At 41.5% G+C, this 22,205-nt stretch overlaps 1 long non-coding RNA gene across 2 annotated transcripts in view; it reads right to left on the reverse strand.

Moving 5' to 3' along the window:
• Positions 1 to 920: 920 nt before the first annotated feature.
• The window catches only part of LOC141571048 (uncharacterized), a 38,788-nt gene continuing 17,503 nt past the window's right edge, over positions 921 to 22,205 (reverse strand). For both annotated transcript variants that reach the window (XR_012495542.2, XR_012495541.2), the window contains exons 2-3: positions 8,761 to 8,851; positions 921 to 1,893 (exon numbers count right to left, since the gene is read on the reverse strand). This is a non-coding gene — a long non-coding RNA (uncharacterized LOC141571048). The remainder of the gene's footprint in view (positions 1,894 to 8,760; positions 8,852 to 22,205) is intronic.

The following is a 22,205-nucleotide window of genomic DNA, read 5'->3' on the forward strand; positions in this document are numbered from 1 at the left end:
TCTGAGCCTCAGTCTCCCCACTGTGAAGTAGAAACTGTCATTTCTGTCTCCACTAGCAGCTCTATCACAGTTGAGGCTAAAAGCTGAGAAGGCCAAAGGTGTCTTCTGCAGCTCCTCTCTGTACCCCTGATGACCCTCCCAGCTACATATTCTAGGCAGCCTGTTACTGCTTGGGGTGGGGTTGGGGGTGGGTTGCAGATTTAAGTCCAGGGGCACTTCTAGTGGGGCCCTGTCTTTGTAGAATGAACAGCTTTGACTCTAATGAATGGATTCTATGCCTTTGTGGTAGGTGGGAAGTATTTTTATTTAGATATAGATAAGACAGTATGTTTGTAGCAGACTTAAAACCTAAATAAAATTCTCAAATTTGTAAGCAATAGAGAGAAATTTATGGCACTAGGCCTTATAAACATTAAAACAACAACAAGAGTGAATCCTTACCATACCAAACTCCGAGACCTCTTTCTTTAGGATGTTCTTTACCTTTTCAGGACAAGAAGGGGATTCTTATTCCTGTTCAGGACACTGACTGTTGCTCTCCTGTAATGCTTTCCCCTCAGGACTCTCCACGGCTCCCTCCCTTCTCCCATGTCCTTGCCCAAATCTCACTTTTTTTAAAAAGACCTTCCTGACCTTTCAAAAATAGAACACTTGTCATTTTACCTGCTTCATTATATTCTTATTACATTTTCCTGAAATTATCTTTTATTTATGTATTTTCTTGCTTATTGTGTTTTTTCCACTAGGATATAAGCTCCATGAATACAGAGAATGTCCTATTGACTTACTGATGTACCCCAGTGCTAGAGCACATAATGCCCAATAAACACTTGTAATGTAAACGGAAGGGACTCATCTATTTAAAGATTTTTTTTTCCACCTATTTATTTATTTATTTTTATTTAAAGAATTTACTGAGCAGTCTAAGATATGCAAAAGGAACTAAAGGTACGATTCAAGAGACTTCTATTTGAATTGTTTTCCTGGGGGAGAACTCGCCTGTAAGTTTCTGCATCTTCTTTACCTGCATCACATTTGTCACCAAGAATTGCCTGTCACTGAAGAAATACACAATAGCCTCTCATCAATGTTATGAAAAGAGTATTTCCTTCTACTCCAAATAGTGGCAGTTTCCCACGAAGCGATGTTGCTAACGTTGCCACATGTGTTAAGCTGGAGATCGATACATGTATATTTTATTCCTCAGCTTTGAATTATTAACTGTGGAGCCAAAGGTACTAGTCAAGGAGTCACAGCATGAGAAAAATCATATTATCTTCCTGGGTCTTCATTTATTTTTTTCTGTAAATGTTGGCAAATGATACAACAGGGAAATCCTCTCTTCACATGTTTCTGGGATATAGAGCCAAGCACAAGTTCTTAGTCATCACAAAACAATTCAGACCTATGTTCTAAACAAGTCTTTATTTTTTTAATTCCAAAATAATACACATTTGTTGTAAACAACTAAAATAGTACCAATTAAACAATTAAAATAGTGCCAATTAAACAATTAAAATGTAGGACTCAAAGTATAGAGCCTTATAATCCCACACCACAGAGGTAACCATTGTTATGTGTGCATTTATCTTCTAGGTATTCCTATACAGATCCTAGCATAGTAACAATAAGAGCAATAATATCCAGGCTTCTGAAGCTTGCTTGTTTTCATGTAATAATGTATCTCTCCATATCAATACACATAGATCAATCTCATTTCACCTGCTGCAAAACCTTGCTTTTACCTGACAGCTCATTTCTTCAAGGAGATGGCTTGTGGTTTTACAGGAAAGCAGTTCTTTGGTTGGGTGACCTTTCATCATATACATAGGTGATTTCCTCAGGGGGTTCACTATGAGACTCTCAGGGAAGACGGAATGATTTTGGTGGGCCCTGTAACAAGAAATAGAGAACTATCCGATCTTTAAAAAAAAAAGTGTCCCTAATGATAACGTCTCTATGTATTAATAAGTGGTTCTTTCAACTACCAGAATCATCCTGTATATCGTTCTAAAGTGATTTTCCTTTTCGTCAGTTAAAATAAAGGGGAAACACAATTGTACTTTTCGTGTGAAAACCCAGACTAAGAGTTTTCAATAATATGAATTCACTCTTTCAGACTCAGCTCAAAGTTCCATTCCTGGAATATCTTCTTTAATTCTTGCTCACTCCGTGCGACGTTCCTCACTTTCTGCTTTGTGTTTCCACAGCACGTGTTACTTTGTTCTCAGGCCCATCATTCTGTGCTAGGCAGCGTCACAGGGCCTGTCTCCTGGACGGTGTCAGGTCTTTCAGAGCAGAGTTTTCTTTTTTATTTCTGGTAAATTACATAATGCCTGGCACATGGTAAGTGCTTACTACATGTTATTGGATGATTAAATGAATAATACAACGTTTAATTCTCATCACTTGCAGGGCTTTATTATATACTTCATGAGTTATTCAGATGTCTTCTTCCCTCTCCTGCTTGCCCCCTTGTGGCCATTTCCTTTATCACTAGGACCTGGACCCAGCTGAGAGAGTTCAATGGCGCCAAGCATATGGTGAACAGCAAGAAAGCAATCAAACTGATGAAAACTGCAACTTGACAGGGCACAGGGCAAAGAATACTGAACTGCAAGGCGGGGGCCAGGGTTCTAGTCCTAGCTCTCCTGCTAATTCATTCATCTATTCATTCCCTCTTTCAACAACATTATATCAAGCGCTGCCATGTTCAGGCATTGTTCTAAGTCCTGCAGGTTTAGTGGTGAAAAAGAAAAACAATGTCCTAGCTCTTATGGGGCTTACCTTCTAGAGGATAGTCAGATACACAGACAGGAAAATAAATACAAGAGAATAAGGTGACCGCTAGGGAGTAACTGGGTGGCTACTTCAGTTGGGTGGCCAGGAAAGGCCTCTCTGAGTACTGACATTTAGGCTGAGATGTGAATAATAAAAAGAAAACAGTCATTCAAGGATCAGGGGAAGAGCATTACAGGAAGAACCACCAGTTCTAAGAGTGTTATTTGAATTGTTTTCCTGGGAACCTCTCTGAGGGAGAGAAACACTTACTAGAAACCTACCAAAGAAATTCTTAGAACCCTTTCCTGGGAAATTGAAAAATGTTATTATTAACCCTTGGTAGGGTTCTTCTAAGATGGGAGCAGACTTTGTGCTTTCAGGGAAAAGAAAGACCCACGTGGCTGGCGTGGAGAGGGTGAGGAGGAAAGAGATTCACAATGAGTTTGGAGGTAGGTAGAAGCCGTATTGTATCTTGCTTTGAGGAACTTGGATTTTATTTCAGGTACAATAAGAAGCCATGGGAGGGCGTTAACCAAGAGCATGAGAAGATCATTCAGGCTGCCCTGTCAAGAATGGATAGTAGAATGGTTACTGAGGGATCAGCTGAGAAGCTACTGCAGTCATTCAGGTAATGATGGTTTGGACTTGAGTGATTGTAATGAAAATGGAAAGAAGTGGATGAACTTGGAATGTGCTTTGGAGATAAAGTGGACAAGACTAAAGTGGACAAGACTTGCTCATGGATTGAATATGGAAGATGAGGAAAGAGGAGGATTAAGACTGACTCCTAGATGTATCGGTCGAGCAACAGGGTGGATGCACATGCCCTTGACTAACGCTGGGAAGACTGAGAAGGAGCAAGTTTGGGAGGAAAACTTGACTTCTCGAGGATAAATTATGTCTGAGTTGCCTATTAGATATCCAAGTGGAAATATTAAGAAGGCAGTTGGATATTCAAATCAAGTTTTAGGGAAAAGTCAGGGATGGAGGTAGAGATGTGGGATCATAGCACACAGATGGTCTACAAAGCCACGGACGGAGTGGGGTGTGGGGACAGAGCCAGGAGTGCATTTTCCAGGCTCTAACTCTCACTTGGAAAGGTGCTCACTCAGGTAGTAAATGGCCATCAACTGTGATTGGATGGCCATCAGCTGTGGCTAGTTGGCCGTCAGCTGTAACCAGTGAGCCATTGGCCACTAATATAACTGCCGTGGCTACGTTAGCAGCAAATGGGGGGCTGGCAAGAAGATGGTGGCTGAGCTAGCAAGAGCAGATTGCAGTTAGCAAGTGAGGTTGGTTGGCAGAGAAGCAGGAGGCAGGTTGTGGATAGTGTGGCTCCTGCTTCCTGTGTCTCCAACCCAGCCGCCAGCGAGACTATAGTGGTATGACTCCCCTACCTATGGCTCCGTGGGTGTTCCTTTTTGGCCTCACCATATCCTGTGTTCTTGTATGGGGAGTGGGACCATGACACCCTGCATGACAGGGGTTACCAAAGGAAAGCTGGTACGATGCTCAGGACAGATCCCTGGTACCCTCTCACCTCTAAAGATTGAGTAGAGGAGAAGGAGCCAATAAAGGAGACAGAAGAAAAAGAGGACAATGAGCTATCACAGAGCCAAAGGAAGAAAATGTTTCAAGAAAGAGGACATCATCAACTTTTTACCTTAGAGGTCAAAGAAGATAAGAATAAAGAGGTGACCCCTGGATTTAACAACATGGAAGACATTGGTGACCTTGACAACAGCAGTCTCTGTGGAATAGTAAGGATAGGAGCCCAATTCGAGTGGGTTGTGGGGGTGGGGGAGTGGAGACAGCAACTCTGTTTGAAGTTGAAAGAAAGTAGAAAAATGAGTTAAGGAGACATGGAGGTTAAGGGAGATACCAAGGGCATGCACATGAGAATGAAGCAGTCGAGGAGAAATGTGAACTATATAGGATAGGGGGTGCAGACCACAAGAGCAACCCCGAGTAGGAGAGAGGGACGGGATCCAGAGCTCAGGTGGAGAGGATGACTTTTGAGAGGAGCGAGTGTTGTATGTCCATAGAAACAAGAAACAAGAGGGAAGGCAGAGGGTAGGTCACCAGATGCAGAGAGATATACAAGTGCTGGTGAGGATGCAGGATTTTCTCTTTGTGTGACTGTGGTCCAGTCATTCATCTTGCTGAGATATGTTGGAGAGAGGGAACAGGTCTGCTTTGATCATGGTGGCCTCTTTGAACACAGTCACTCCTCTAATTACACCTGCCCTAACATCTGCTTTATTCAATAAGTGACATAGAGGGGAAGGTGCAGAGTTCAATCTAGAACTAATTATAACAATAGCTCCTATTGCACACTACACATCAGGTCCTGTATAGCTGTTTTCCACATATTAGTTCTAATTGTCACCACACCATGAAAGGCAGGCATTAGTACTATTCCCATTAGAGAGATGAAAAACCTGAGGTGGGACAGCTGGTCAAGCAACTTTTTAAAGTGATGAAGTGATAATCTAAGCCCTGAGGTGTGACGCCAAACCCATACTTTTAACCATTATGTCCTATCCCCCCAGCATAGAAAGGGGTGAAAGGATTCAGCTAGCAGAGTGCCAGGGGTTAATGCCCTCAGGTTAAATACCTCCTTCTCTGCAGAAAAAGATACCGATGGCTCACTCATCCCTTCCTTGAAAAAGGCCACCTGAAAGCAGAGGAGAAGAATCCAACTATTTAGTCCAAAATCACTATTATCCGTCAAACTGAGACATCTGCTGCACAAGGTAGGAGCTTGGTAAATATTTGTTGAATAAATGAGAAGATGGAAATATTTGTGGGGGAAAAAATCAGAAATGTGGCCAGACTCGTGTCTGGTCCTTCCCATTTCCCCAAAGGGCCTGAAGACGTCCCAGGAGAGCTCAGCATGAGTGTGTTTTGAGAGGTCTGAGGCTGAATGTGAACCTGACATTTAGAAATACATGTGTTTAGTTTTTAAAAAAGTCTCCCACATGTCATCATAATGTATAGCACAAGTATTGAAATCTCAGGGACTGCAGCCCCAGCTACAACTGTGCAGCCATCCCCGAGCCCATAGCATCTGCTGGCTTTGAGTCAGGCTGCCCCTTTGTCCCTCAGAGATGTTGATTCTGTCTCAGAGGAACAAAGAAAACATTCTGAGTAGGAGAGAGTGACTTTCAGGGTTTGCTGATGCAGCCCTGGAGAGAAGACAGTTTTATTTCTGTTGGTTCAGTGGGGACCAGTAAGGGTGTGTCCATGAACTTTAATTGTGAGGTTCAGATAAACACCAGTGGCAGAGCCTTCTTGGGGTGGGCATTCTGAGGTTTCCAAGTGGGACAGTACTACCTTTAATGAAAATGGAGGAGGAGGAGGTGGCGGAAAGCTGCTTCTATTCAGAACCTACCCAATACTCAAATACCATTCTAGGGACTCTCTGTGTTAATTCATCTACTCCTTACAGCAATTCTATGAAGTATCGTCTATATTATTTTCACCTTTGAGTCACTTTTCTTCAACACCTGCATACTTTCCATCTTCAAATTTGTCTCTCCCGCCCTCTAAATTTCTATTTTATCCCCTCTCTCCTTCCCCAGTGGCAATGCCTTAGCTCAGGCCACCATCTAATTTGACATGAGAAGATTCAAGTGTCACTAAGTTCACACCATATGTCACAACCTTAGTGGGAACCGCATTTGGATTAAAGGAACTTTCTCTGTTGAGCCAATAATTCTGAGACTTACTAAGATTCTCTTGTCGTTTCTGACTAATCCCCTTAGACTTCCTTCTGTCTTGCCCACCCCCAGGCCTAAATCTTTGACCTGATCTCATAAATCACTCATTTATTAATTTAATAAATGTTCACTGGGCACTTTCTAAGGACCAGGCATTTTGCTAGGCACGAGGAAGATGCAATGTACAAGATAAAATCCTTGCCCTTGTGGAGTTTGCTATGCTAGATTTACCACTCTGAGTAGTTGCTCTGGTCCCTTGCCTTCAGCTTCTTTCACCTGGAGAGCAGCCCTTACAGCTGAGGCTGGACAATAACCAAACTACCAAAAGGCCAGGAACTCTGCACCTTGTCAGGAGGCCCTGAAGCAACTCCGTTCCGCGCATCCAGGGGCTGCAAGTGGTCTCTTTCCCCTTCCCCAAGCCACCTCCACTCAAGAAGAGACAAAGTTAGGGACCCTCAGAATCTCAGGTGCCCATCTCAGCCCCAATTACCACTCTGGGTACCTTGGGACCACAGGGGGATCCTGGTCTCCAGGGAAAAAAGCCTATTGACCAGAGGTAGGTCAGGAATCCTTTTATCTTTGGTGCCACGAACTCTCAAGTAAACATAACTTATATACATTTTGCTTTTAATGATCAAATGTTTACTTTCCTGGTGCGTTCTGTTTCTTTGAACTGGGCTACTTTGATGGAGTTACAATAACAAAAATTTAGGAAAACAAGCTCACCTTTTAAAAGAAAAAGATGTGAAAGAAATATTTGGCTCATCAAATCTGCTTCAAATAAGAAAATTTCAATTATGCATAGGAAGTCTGTGATTTTATCATAAAGGCCAAGGAAGGGCTCATCTGAAGAAAGACTTCTGGGCCTGAAGGATGTTCCCACCTCTCAATCCTAAGGGATGAACACATATTTGCCTTTTTTCTCTAAAGTTTGGCCTGAGATGATCTTCATGTTGTCACAGTAACTATTGCAGGTTGAGAATTTTACTTCTTGGAGATTTGCCGTAACTCACTCAAAAGAACCCAATTGATGACCTAAAGATTTAGTCACCAACCTACTTCACCCCTACCCGCTTTTCTTCCATTAACCAGGGACTCGGATTGTAGAATTTTTCAGAGGCCAGTGTCTCCATTTCAGGGGAAGTGACTGGATTTCCCAGGACCCTCACACTTCAGGAGGGTCATTTGAAAGATGACCTGCTTAGGGAATTGTAAGTTCTGGTGTGGAGGTGTGCTTGGGCAGAGCTGACTTCAGCTAAGGCCCTGAGCAACTGGATTTGAAGCTGGAGAGAAAGAAAAGTAAAAAAACAGAACAAACCAAAAAACAACAAAAATTAACAATGGTACAAAGGAAGCATTGTCCCCGTGAGCAGATGAGTGTGGGGTCAGCCCAGCCCTGGTCACTATACCGGCCTCCCACTGAATCTGTGTTGGGTTGGGAGGAATCAACCCAATCTCTGGTCCGGGGACAGCATGGGCTGAGGAAATGGGCCAGGGGATGAAGGGTTACATTAGGACATGTGGCAGAGCAGGGGGATATTCTCTGGACTTTAGAATTGAAAGTCCTACAAGTGGAGGACACTTTCCAGTTCTACTATATGAGTCCTGCAGTTTAGGCTGCCAAATAGACTAATTCAAGCGGCAGAGTGAACATTCCAGCTTAAAATTTACAGCTTAACTGCTTCCTATTCAGACTAACCAACCAGGTAACTGCTGCATCTTCAGGCCTCACCAGGATCTGTGAACCCAGGTGTGGGTTTAAAGTTGAGGCTGCCTTCAGACCTGCAGCTGCTTCTAACATATGTGATCTTATATGGACCCAGCCAGTTGGTTGTTCTGCATTCTCTTTAAGACCCCTTCCTATCCTGAGTGTCTATGATTTTACAGAGACCGAGAGCAACACAGTGTTAGGTATGAAGCATGCTGTGAGTGGTCGCTGGGTGGATAGGAGAGGGAAGGAAAAATTCATGTGACTGAACATGTCCACTGTGTTGCTAGTCCCTCCTTAGATCCCCTGAGACTCTTGGGGATGAGGGAGTTTGCAGTCTCCTCTTAATGATGTTGTAGCCAACTATGGCTTATCCTATTTTGTCTTGTTTTGATTTTAATATCTGGACAGGCCATTAGTATCTGCACCCAGGGATTGAATCTGTAAGAATCTCCATAACAGCTCAGTAAAAGAATCTTCTTCACATTAGGGCTTCTAGAAAGAGCACAGGTCTGTGAATCAAGGCAGGAGGGTTTGTCATCGACTTACGGCTGATGGTGGCAAGGCACTTCCTCCACCCAGATCAAAGTTTCATCTTCTTCCTTGGCCACTTGAACATGCTATGACTGTGACTTGGTACCTAAAAGGGAAAGAAGACAGGACCCCAGGCAGGTCAGGGGAGTCCAAAAAGGAAGTTAGGGGAGGGACATATTAATAGCTTTAAAACCCTTGGATCCCTACAAAACTCTGTACCTATCTTTAGATGAAGTCCACTGGCTGCACAAACCATCCGCTATCACCAGGCCTGTGGGCCTTCTCAGAAGCACCAAGACTCACTGGGTCCCCATTTCTTTTCTATGTGTGCACTCAGCATGGTGGAGGGGAGCCAGAGAGACAGCCACAGGGTAAGGAAAAAGGGCACATGGAGAGTGCAACTGGGGAAGATGCTTCTATTTTGAGACTGTTTGCTACAGGCCCTCCAGGTTCAGCCAGGAGAGGACCATGGTCCTGGGTAAACAGCGTCTACTACCAGGTGAAACTGTTGACCTTGCAATAGGAAATGCCAAACACAGGTTCTATTTTTCTGCGCTGGATTACTCTGGTGGGAATAATAATAGTGGTGCAACCCGGAGTGTGATTAGTAAACCTATCTTATGTTCACAAAAGAGCGGTAAGGAAGCCAAGAGTCACAGATTCCCCAGGGCAGGATTTGGAGATGATGCAAATTCCAAACTATTTTCTGGATGAACTGTAGTAACTCACCACAAGGCAGAAGAGATGGAGTCAAACTCCAAGCACATCTTGTCCTCATTGACTTTGTTTTGACACCAGGAGAATTTCATCTGTGTGTGGTTCTCAGGGTCTCAGCTTGTTTAGCACTGGGTCTAGGGGGTGCTTGGTGAATGTAAATGTCTGGCTCTCTAGCACATAACTGGCCAAGAAGGGGAACATCCCATGATCCCATGGGTTAGTGTATTTGCAGGACCCGAGTGGTCTGGTTGGTTCTTCCACCAAATTGCAGAACTGATTATTTGAGAGGGAGGGTTGATTATCAATACACTATAATTAAGTGTGGCTGAGAGCTGACGCCCTGGACTCCAGGAGAACGACAGACTTTTAATGATAAGCCTCGAGAGGTAGGATCAGAATCAGCCTTGGGGTTTTAGTGAGAGTCCTGAGCCAACCTGAAGAGGGGAGAAAGAAGTACCTGGCTGATTTTTGACAGGTGTTTTGCAGGGAAAAAAGGTCATGCTGTCATGTACTGCAAATCGAACCAGGAACTCAGTGTTCCCCACATTCTCCCCTCACAAGAGGGCTGGTCCTTTCCCTTCCACACGCTGCTCAGGCAGTGAGAGTCTTTTTCCTGACTCTTCCTCTGTTTCTATCCTTCACACCCCTTCCCAAGGCTGCCCTTGATACTCATTTTCCAACACTTTTACCTGGATATAAATGAAGGAAGAGGCCAATGAGCTTGTCCTCACACCGATCCTTCACCCCTCAGGAGGGCCCTGGGCCCTGCTTGGCTGAACTGCCAAACTTTGGGATAAAACAAGGAAGAAGCCTTAGGAAAGAAGACAAGCAGAGGAAGACCAAGGCTGTGACTTGGGGACAGAAGTGTGCTTGCCACTTGTTGACTCACCTCTACCAAGAATCAGGGCAGGAGGAAACTTACACAATAAGGTTTAGCTCTCCAAAGTCTAGCACGATCTTAACGTTCCATATCCACTTTACTTAGGTCACCTCTAGTGCTTTGTTTAGAGAGATATGGGTGATCCTTTGTACTGGCAGTAGATTTTAACCAGCCATGAAAATAGGGATGAATTACAAAGTTTGGTCCTCAGATATGCTTATGCCCTGATTTTTTGAAAAGATTTTTATTAAAATATAGATAATATATAATATTATATTAGTTTCAGGTGTACACTATAGTTATTCAACATTTATATACCTAAAGAAGTGATCACCATGATAAGTCCAGCAACCATCTGACACTGTACCACGCTATCACAATATTATTGAGTATATTCCCCATGCTGTACATTACATCCCCACGAGTTATTTGTTTTATACCTGTAAATTTGAACCTCTTATTCCTCTTTAGCTTTTCCTCCTTTTAAAAAATTTTAAATTACAGTTGACAGTCAATATTATTTTATATTAATTTTAGGTTTATAGCATAGTGGTTAGACATTTATATAATTTAAGAAGTGATCCCGCTGACTAGTCTAGTACCCACCTGGCACTACACATAGTTATTACCATATTATTGACTATATTCCTTATGTTTTATTTTACATCACATCCCCATGACTATTTTGTAACTACCAATTTGTACTTCTTAATCCCTTCCCCTCTTTTACCCACTCCCCAACCTTTCCTATCTGGCAATCATCCAAATGTTCTCTGTACCTGTGAGTTTTTCTGTTTGGTTTATTTTGTTCTTTAGATTCCACATATAAGCAAAATCACATTGCATCTGTCTTTCCCTGTCTGACATTCTCCACTCAGCCCAATACTCTCCAGGTCCATCCATACTGCCACAAATGAAATATGCCCTGGTTTTAATTTAAAGCCAAATATTTAGTTCAATTTTCATTTTTTTTTTTTTTTTTACTTTTTGCTCCTTATTAGATCCATGACACAGTGATAATTGCATTTTTCATGTCCAGTGACACCATTTTCAACATCTTTTCTTTAACCTTTAGCCATGTAATTCTGCAGATACTATACATAATAAATGAAAGTTATCTCCTTTTGTCTACTTTTTGTATTTTTGTGGACAACTAACGTATATAGTCTTTTAGTTGATATAAGGTATACAGATCAAAGAAAGTCTAATTCAAGTTGAAAACCAATAACATTTGGCAGATGATAAACTTCCCCAGGGTTCTATGTCTAAAAGAGATTCTAGTATCAAGTACAAGTACTTTATTGCTGAGGTACCACAGGTATCTTAGTTGCCAATGACATTGTAGCTTAGAAGTAGCGTCTATACTTTAATTGGCTCATGCTGAGATGGAAGATGCTGCTGGCAGTATTTATTTTAAAAACATACAAAAATCGTTTGCCATTGCTCCACCCACCCTAGTTACAGTGCATAAAAACACTTTGTAACAGTTTTGTGTCTGGGATAATAGACGTAATTCATGTTCGATGAACAAAAATGTAGAAAACACAGGAAAGCACAAAGAAGTAAAGCACAAAGGAGCCAGTAATCCAACCAGTCAGTGACTACCATGGTTAGCATTTGGTATTTCTGATAAATAGAGATAGAGTCACTGAGGTAGAGAGGTGCGTATCTTTTAAAACAAAAATGAGACCTTATGGAGGGGCAGGGAGACAAAAAGGTGACAGAGATGCTGCAATTGCATCAGAGCTCGTGCAAGACCTCTGACTGAGAAGTGGAAAATCGGAGCTAGTTAAACCTTGAGACCTCCCAGCACCAAGTTCTAGGAGTCTGATCGCTGAACTACCTCAGGATGCAGGCTGCTTGTGCGTCACTGGTTCTGGGCCTCGGGATCTGTGGCCTGTCCAGGTTGCACAGCAGGTCAATGCCCATCAAGGATTTACTCTGCTTTGTAGCTCCACACGTAGACTTTGAGGAAGGTCGTGAATAAAGCTCTTCTAACTTTTTATCTCCCCTCTTTTTCCCTTTAACAAGGATTCTTGGCTCTCAGTAGCCAAGCTTCTCTTGAGTTGGCTTTATTTTTGTTATTTGCTCCACTGTCACTACAACAGTTTTATACGTTGCTCCCCTGAGATATGTTGTGAGAGAAGGAGATAAGGTTTTTCCTTTGTTCCGTTTATACTAAGTGTATAAAATGGCTCCTCATGCATTTCTCACACCCTATATCAAAGGAAAGTTTTCATTCAGTTGTGTCTTCTAATGACTCCACACAGGTCCATTCAATATTCATTCCAAAACATTTTATTAAGCGTGAGCCAGGCACCACCATTCTGTGTTGGGGATATAGCCATGAATGAAACAGACAAAAATGCCATCCCTCACGGAGCTCTCGTTCCCATGGGACTAGATTGACGAGTACCTCTCGATGCCATGCCAGTTCATTTGTTCATTCATTCATTCAAGCATTGTTTCAACAAACAGTGAGTGCCTACCGTAATACCTTTGTCATGTGTCAACTTGTCTAGGCTGAAACATATTTTCTACAATTTCCTTTTCTGTATGCTTTTGGTTAGAGTGGGCCACAAGAGGGATTGTCATGTAATAGTTGGAGGGTGGAAGCGAAGCAGCCGCCATTTTGCAGCTCACACACATTGTCTTTATCTGCTGGCTCACTGCGTTGGTATGAAGCAGTGACCAGGCTTACAACTGCCCCACCCTCCTCTGGACTCGCCCTCCACTTCAATGACTCCTGAGCTAGTTGTGGGCATTTACTGCCATGATTACAGGCACCTTCATTTGACTTGTCAGCTTTGTTAGCTTCTTTGCACTCTACTCCAATTTCCCAAAACCCAATTCTGACATAGCTGGCATTGCTTAGCCTCCACTCTTGCTGTGCCCTGCCTTTCACTTTTAATTGGTTAAGGAAACCATGATATATCACTTATTATGAACATTCTACTTTATTTATGTATATAGTCAATAAATATTTTAACAAGATTTTCCTATATGGCAGATGTTCTGCTAAATACTGGGGGTACGATGGGGAACAGAACAGACGTGGTCTGCCCTCATGGAGCTTACAGTCCAACAGCAGAGGGTAGACCAAAATATCAAGTAAACAAACACAACTGGCTTTTAAATGAGAGGGGCTCTGTAAATAGAGAAGAGTGGGCCAGGACCTAAGATAGACGGAAAGGCCTTTGTATCCAAATGCCTTTTTAAATATTAGAAAGTTGAGAGGATGTAGACCTATTAAGAAAGCAGTTTTTGTTGTAGGTTTTCATCCATCTGAAAAATATTTCAGAGAGGTTACATTTATTGAGAAGAAATATGAGGAGAAATGGAAAACTAGCAGTCAAAGAGACCCACGTTCAGGAGGAGATGATCAGATTCATTGGGAGATTAGGATGTTGAGTCTTATCTTTTTCTTTCCTTTTGTTCTGATGTTGAAAGGAGGAATAAATTGAAAGCCAGTCATGCATTTTACCTATTTATGCAGGATTATTTATTGAAAGTGAGCCCAGGCTATGCCATCAAAATCCTGTCAATTAAGATAGGAGTCAGGTGAAGGGATGGGATACAGGGTGGCCCCTGAGAGAACATGCTTGGGAGGAATAACTGGTGCGTACGTGTGTGTGCGTGAGTGTGTGTGTGTGTGTACGCATACACTCTCTCCTACACAGTAAGGTGATGGCCCTGCATTTTCTCTAATGCTGCCCTGAAATGTGGGATGAATCCACTCAGGCTGTGAGCACCCAGTATCACCTACTTTGGAGCTGTTCCCCAGTTACAGTCAGTTCCCTGGCTAGGGGTTCCTGGTGACTCTGGAATAATTCACATCTGTCACCAGAGTGTGAGGACCATGACCTTATTCCCTTTGATTCTTCTCATAATGCCAAGCAAATTGCTGTGCACACAGCAGGAGAATTGGTGCCTATTGGTTACTTTATATACCGTGTTTCCCCAAAAGTAAGACCTAGCCGGACAATCAGCTCTAATGTGTCTTTTGGAGCAAAAATTAATATAAGACCCAGTCTTAATTTACTCTAAGACTGGGTCTATAACATAACATAACATAACATAACATAACATAACATAACATAACATAACATAACATAACATAACATAACATAACATAACATAACATAACATAACACGGTAGAAGCTTTCCATCCATGCAAAGTCAGCTTTTAAAGCTTTTAAAGGTCGGGGCGTGAAGTGTGGGCTTAGGACATAGAGACCCCAGCAGGGAACTAGTGGGTCTTCTAATGTTTCTCTTGATGGTTACAGATCTAGTTACGGGCTTTGGATCCAGAGGAACTATGCTCCTCATGTTTGGAATTCTGTAGATTAGAGGAAGAAGGCAAACTAAAAGCTAGGAGAGAAGCCAATGGGATGAGGAACAGATTAAAGCCCCTTTCTTCTCAAATGACGATACTGCCTTCAAAACAAGATGAACATTGTTTTGGAAATTCCAAGTTCTCCTTAAGGTTTGCTCTCAAAGCAATGCACTATTCCACTGTCATTCAATGGCTTCTCCAGTCTGCTTTGAACTCCTTTAGCCAGGTGCACGCTGACAAATTATACAGAAAACACAGGAAGGGGAATCTAGGCTGAAATTTATATCTGACAGTTAGCAGCTTACTTTGGAATCCGGCATTGTCTTTGTGGATCAGGATATCTCTGTTTCTGGGGTTCATCTACTCCTAGGGAGACTAAGCACCAAACATTTCCCAGATTTCTCTTAGAAAGGCTTTTACAAACATGGACGCATGCAAAAGGGTGTTGTCACCTTTAAAAACAAAGGTGTTCCTCAGCCTTCACAGTCTGGTCCTGATTAGCAAAGACATAAATATCACAGCCTCTACTGGGACCTTGTTACAACTCACTCACCTTGGCTATAAATCGCCTTTCCATGGCAAATTACCTGTCATGGATCAGGTGAGAAAAAGAAATCATTAAAATTCAAGCAAAGGGGAAACATGTATGCATATGTAAAGGTTTAACCTAAGGTCACCCAGTCTAAAGCTCTCAGCCAGAAAATATGTCACAATCTCTCCTCCCATGAGGCATTACTGAGTGAAAAACACGTTAAGCAACATTAATAGAGTCTGCCAAAGTGTAGCCTTCCCCCAGTTCCAACAGAGAAATGATAGCCTGAGACCCTGCCTGCAGCGCTAGCATGTGCCCGGGATCTGGCTGCCATCTTGGCCTCAGAGGCCAAAGCCTGAAACAGCCTTGACTCACCATCCCACCCTGTAGCAGGTAGTTGTTCAAGGAGGTTCAGCTCAAAACTCGATTTTTACTGCATGAAGCACTTTTAAAATCCTTTGTTATCAAAGACTTTGCCTAGAGCCTTGGAGAGCATTACAAAGGAATCCTCTTTTTGCTTTCTTCCTCCAGTTTATTTCTTTGGACATTACTTCCAGACCAGCCAAAGTCACAAAGAGCTGAAGGATTTCATTGGGGCCCTCACACATGGAACATTTGGATGTCCCTCATGATGTTTTCCACTCCTATTTCCTGAGGAGAAAAAAGAAGATCTGGCAAAGAGGGACTGCCTCCCTCTGGTCTCTTGGCCACCCTGATCGAAAGACTCCACGTGGCAGTCTCAGGAGCATGGCTGGGACTGTGAGCAGATGTATAACTTATTGTTTGCACCTATGTACTTCACCGTGAGTGGCGCCACTGTCAGGTGAGGGCTGTACTCCTTCTGTCCAGGTGTTTTGTTACCACATTTTCCCTTCTTTTCTGCCTTCCTTCCATCTACCTATCTATAAATCAATTCACTAGCCATCTATCCATCCATCCATTCACCCATCCACTCGTTCATCCATCCATCCACCCATTCATCCAAAACTGATGTTTTACTATGTGCCAAGCTCTGCACTAGAAACTGACTCTAAAGATAAACAAGAACAGTCTCTGCCCCTGATCTTGTGGGGGAGGCAAACACATGTGCAGAGGTTGAGGTGTACATAAGACCAAGGGATTGATGGTCTTCAAAGGAGGAGCATTACCACCAGCAATCAGCTCCTGTGATGGACTTTCTCTTAAAGTGGCCCCTATGATCCCAAATCCTGGTGTTCATGCCCTTGTGTGATCCCCGCCTGTTGAGTGGGTGGGATCTGTGACTCGCTTCTAATCAATAGAATATGGCAAAAGTGACAGGATGTGGGGGATTATGTACATGTGAGTGCATTAGTATATTACACTAAGTTGTAGTGACCATCTTGCTGGAGTCTCTGTCTCTCTTCCTGGCAAGTGGCCACGTTGGGGAGCCTCGCATAGCAGGGGGCTGTAGATGGGCTATAGGAGCTGAGGGCAGCCAACAGCTAGTAAGAAACTGAAGCCCTGCATTACACAGCCACAGGAGCTGAACTCTGCCAACAATCTGAGGTGCTTGGAAGCGGCCCTTTCCCCAGTAGAGCCTCGGCTGAGACCCAGCCACAGCTGACACTTTGATTAAAGCCATGTGAGACCCTACAGAGAGGACCCAACTAAGCTGTACCTGGACTCCTTACCCACAGAAACTGTCAGATAATGCATCTGTGTTGTTTTAAACCCCTAAATTTGTAGTAATTTGTTATGCAACACTAAAAAATGATTACATCTCCTGAGGAGCAGCCATCAGAGTGTAAATTTCTGGCAAGGGACTGACAGCTAGGGGAATGCCTCTAACCTCCATGTTCATTCATTCAGCAAGTGTTTATTGAGCACTTACTATGCTTACTTACTTTCTCTGTTACTCAGCGGGTCTCTGCTTCTCTCTCTTACACATGTGCAGATATATGCACACAGACACTCACACAATCATATTCAGAAGTTTGTTTTGAGCATCTTGTCTTAGGGCAACGCGAGGACAGGTAGGAAGAAAATGAGGGTGGGATGAGGTAGGATTGGGATAGAGGAAGAACCTTCACGTTAAGGGAAATGTTAAATACACAGCTGGCTTCTCTTACATATTAGATTAAAATAACCACATTATTACCCACACGTCCCCTGTGGAGGAAACTCATTCCTCTTTCATTCATGTAACCCAGGGTATCTCAATAGTGTCCCTATTGATATTTTGGATCAGGTAATTCTATTGTGGGAGAATGTCCTGTGCACTGTAGGATGTTTAGCAGCATCTCTGGCCTCTAACCACCAGTAGTAGCCCCCAGTGGTGACAATCAAAAACATCTCTAAACATTGGCAAACGTCCCATGAGGGCAGACTCCTCCCTTCCCCACTGAGAACCACTGATGCAGCCCTTTTCTCACAGGATCTGAAGGCATTCATCTGCAATTTTTCAGGTAGCCTGCTAAGCATATAATTTCTACAGGGTACAACTGAGAATACAGTGTTGGCTCAGGATAGCACAGCAACCTGAGCCTGTTGTCAGCCTTCCCTAAGCCCTGGGTCTGGCCCTTGTATGTCCAGTGCTGACCTTGTGAGGCCTCTGGTAGCTTACAGGGCACATCTATGTTGTCCCTTCTGGGAAGACCCATCTCTAAGTCAGAACCATTTGCCAGCCTTACTAGGCCTTTAGGTACAGTGACATAAACTGTACAATGGCATACTATGACCCTGGACACAGCTTTCCCTCCTGCTACTAAACAATGGGCTGGCTGCCAGCAAGTTGGTCTTCTAAAATTATGGTAGCCCTACTCTTCACTAACATAACTATAACTGAGGTGATGTGCATGAGTGGCGGTGAGATGTAGAGAGGCACATTTTTTGCTTCTTAAAGCATCAGACTGTCCTTGCCAAATGTAGTTCATCTAGTTGCAATATTTGCCCACCTATGCAGAAGATCAGACTATACTAGAAAGAGGAGACTATATAGGTACTGTGAAAATCTAGGTAGAACTCAGAAAACATCCAGGATGGAAATGACAGATGAGTAGAGAAATTGATGACCCACCCTTACAAACCAGTTTCTGGATTTTGTATGATAGCAATCCCAGGGACTCACAAAGGGAAATTTGACTACACAGCTGACCTTAGAAGACTCCATCTCTGGAGGATTTATGTAGTTTGATCCTGATCTTGCTTAACTTGTGTTTAGTCAATAATGCTAAAAGCAGTGGCATTTTAGTATGATACCTAAAATGTTCTTTAGAAATATAAAAAGTACTTAGAGGATGTTTATGTCATTTTTTAATTTGGTTTGTTACTGAGAGAGCATTTGGACAGAGTATCATCTGTTTTCTAAATTCCACTTTTAAGCCAACTTCTTCCACAGGCCTGACCTCCCTTGCAGAATTGCACACACATTCAAGACACAACCTTGGATTCTCAAACAGGTAATTCATGCAGGTGCATATGTCTTTCCCAGAGAAGTAAAAGAGAGAATAATGACTTTTAAATAACGAATTTCAATATCATTAGCAAACACCTTGAGAAAGAAATGGTTTCTCTTCTTGAGTACAGAGCCCCAAATATGATGATTAAAAAGTATTGCTATTTAATTACTTATGGCAATAACAAATAAAACTAACACTATTGTAGGAAAAGTCTTGTTGATGGAAGCCTCAGTCTGAAATTCAGGCACCTGCACATCCATCATCCCACTTATCATGTAAGCCAGTGATTGGAGGAAAGAATTAGTTTGCCTCTGATTACATCTGATTATCATCAATGATGACAATAAACACGGTAGAAAGACCAAATAATACTTGTGGGAAGCTCTAAAAAGGGCCTGGGAACCATTTTCAATTGAGGATACACAAGAGAAAAAACACCAACTGAGAGTCACATAGATCAAAGGGAAACTGACTTAAATGAGTCATCAGAGCAGGACTAATTAAAATAACAAAGAGGCATCACTTTATACCTACTAGATTGACAGAGGTTAGAAAGCTCTGTCAATATATGCCAAGTGTAAATAATGCCAAGGGTTGTGGGGCTGTGGGTTATAGGAAACCTCTTGAACAACTGGTGGAAGGGGTACTGGGGCAGCCATTCTGGAGAGAATAAGGATTTAGCCAAATCATATATATCCTATCACCCAGCAATTCCTCTCCTCGTTTGTGTCAAAGAAAATCTCATACAAGTCCATGAGGGGTCCTGTAAGAGAATATTTCTTGCAATGTTATTTGTGGGTTTATCACTGGAATAACAGAATAAATCATGGTGTGTACACACCACCAAGTGCTAAGCAGCACTTAAAAGCAAAAGATTAGTGGTATGTTAATGATATGGATGGATCTTAAAAATACACTGTTGCATTTAAAAAGTATGAAACCAAATAAGATATAAACCATATGAACATTGATATAATTTCAGACACATGTGTATCAAACAACAGAATATATTTTGTAAGAACAAAAACAAAAAGATCCACATTAAATACATTAGGATGTTTACATACATAGGGGACAGAGAAAGCAATGAGAGCTGGAACTGGGATAAAAGGGAATATAGAGATAAAATAAGAAGGGGAACTTGTATGTATTTGTGGTGACAATATTTTATGAACTGAAAAAGGCAAGGAACAAGGTCTCTCCTAGAAAATCCAGAAAGAAATGCAGCACTGCTGACACTTTGATTGTAGCCCTTGAAGGCCTATCTCTGACTATTGACATCTGGAACTGTGAGATAATAAATTTATGTTATTTTCAGCCATTACGTTTGTGGTATTTTGTTACAACACCAACAGGAAACTCATACAATAAATATAATTAATATATTAAAGGAACTAGTAGAAAGAATGACAACATACATAAACAAGTGGGAAATTTCAGCAATGAGATGAAAGCTATTTAAACTAGTCAAATGTAAATGTCAGATGAAAAACACAGTATCAAAAACAAAGAATTACTTTGACATTCTTATGAGCAGAACAGACACAGGAGAAGAAAGAATCAGTGGGCTTAAAGATAGATGAGAAATTAGGCAAACTGAAACACAAAGAGAAAAAAGGGTAAAAATGAAAAACATACCTCTAAGAGCCCTGGGACAATATCAAATGGTCTAACATACATGTCACTGGAGTCCCCAAAAATGATAAAAGAGAAACTATTGGGTACAAGAGACATTTGAAAAGATAATAGCTGAGAATTTTCCAAAGTTAATGAAAGAAAAACAAACAAACAAAGGACCTACTACGGAGTCAACAGCTGAGAAAACCCGAAAAAAGATTAAACACAAAGAAAAGCACACCAGGCATGTAATGATCAACCTGTTGAAAAATTAAAGATATAGAGAAAATGTTAAAGGAAACTAGAAAAAACAATGAGTACCAAAGAGCAAAGATAAAAAGTGACAATGACTTCTTTTTATCAGGAAGCATGCAAGCCAGAAACAATGAAGTGGTATTTTTAAAGTACTATAATAAAAAATATCTGTCAACCAAAAATTATTTGCATAGTGATGATATTGATATTTAGAAAAAAAGATATAGATTTAAATCTACCAAACTTACTGTTTGTTTTCTTCTTATCCATTCTGTTCTTTGTTGTTTTTTTCCTGTTTTACTATAATGTTACAATAATCAAGACAGTGTGGGAGTAGCATCAAGGTCAGATATATAGATTGAAGAAAGAATGGAAACCTGAAATAAATCCACGCATGCATGGTTGATTGACTTTTGACTAAGGTACTGAGGTCATTCAATGGGGGAAAAATAGTCTTTTTAGCAAATAGTGCTAACACAATTGGATATTCATTTAGAAAAATGAACTTCCACTCATACCTCACATCATGTATAAAAAATAACTTGAAATGAGTCATAGACCTAAACAAAAGAATTAAAACTCTAAAAATTCTAGGAGAAAACCTAGGCCAAAATCTTTGTGAACTGGGGTTAGGCAAAAATCAGACACAAAAAGCACAAACCCTAAAAGAGAAATTACCAATTGGACTTCATCAAGTTAAAAAATGTTTCCTCTTCAAAAGACATTGTTAAGAAAATGAACAGGGAAGCCCAGCCTGGGAGGTAAATACCTGGGAACATATCTGACGGAAGTCATATTCTAAATATATAAAGAACTCTCACAATTTAGTAATAAGAAGACAAGTCAATTAAAGAAATGGGGAAAAGGTTTGAACAGATACTTCATCAAAGAAGATACATGAGTGGCTAAGAAACACACGAAAAAATACAAATTAAAACCACGACGAGGTATGACTTCATACTTGCTAGAATGGTTAAAATGAAAAAAGATTAAAAAAAAAGAAAAGTAAAAGATTGACATGCCAAGTGTTAGGGAGGATGTGGAACAACAGGATCTCTTAGGCATTGCTGGTGGGAATTCAAATTAGTACAGCCACTTTGGAAAGCAGTTTGACAATTGTGAAGTTAAATACACATACCACATGACCCAGCAATTCCCTCCTAGGTATTTACCCAAGAGAAATAAAAACCTATGTCCACGTAGAGACCTACTACACGAATGTTCATAGCAGCTTTTTTCTCATTGACCCACGCTGGACACAACCCTAATATCCATCAACTGGTGAACAGATGAATATCTGTGTGGTGAATGTCACAAACTGTGATAAATCCACAATTGAATAGTACTCAGATACATACAAGAACAGATGAATCTCAAAAGCATTATGCTAAGTGAAAGAAGCCAAACACAAAAGACTAAATATGATATCATTCCATTTATATAACATTCTAGAAATGGCAAAACAATAGTGACAGAAAGCAAAACAGTGTTCCCAGGTGCCAGAGGATAGGGGAGGGGATTGGCTGGCTGCAAAGGGCCCCGGGAATGTGCTAATAGAAATGGGTGACAAATGGTGTCTTGGTGTGGTGGTGGCTTCCTGAGTGAATATCTCTGTCAAAACTTATTGAATTGTACACTTAAAATGAGTTAATTTTATTATATGGAAATTATACCTCAATAAAGCAATAAATATTAAAATATAT

This window comes from Rhinolophus sinicus, chromosome 17 (genome assembly GCF_057876585.1).
Source record: "Rhinolophus sinicus isolate RSI-liver-muscle chromosome 17, RSI-T2T, whole genome shotgun sequence".
Lineage (NCBI taxonomy): Eukaryota > Metazoa > Chordata > Mammalia > Chiroptera > Rhinolophidae > Rhinolophus > Rhinolophus sinicus.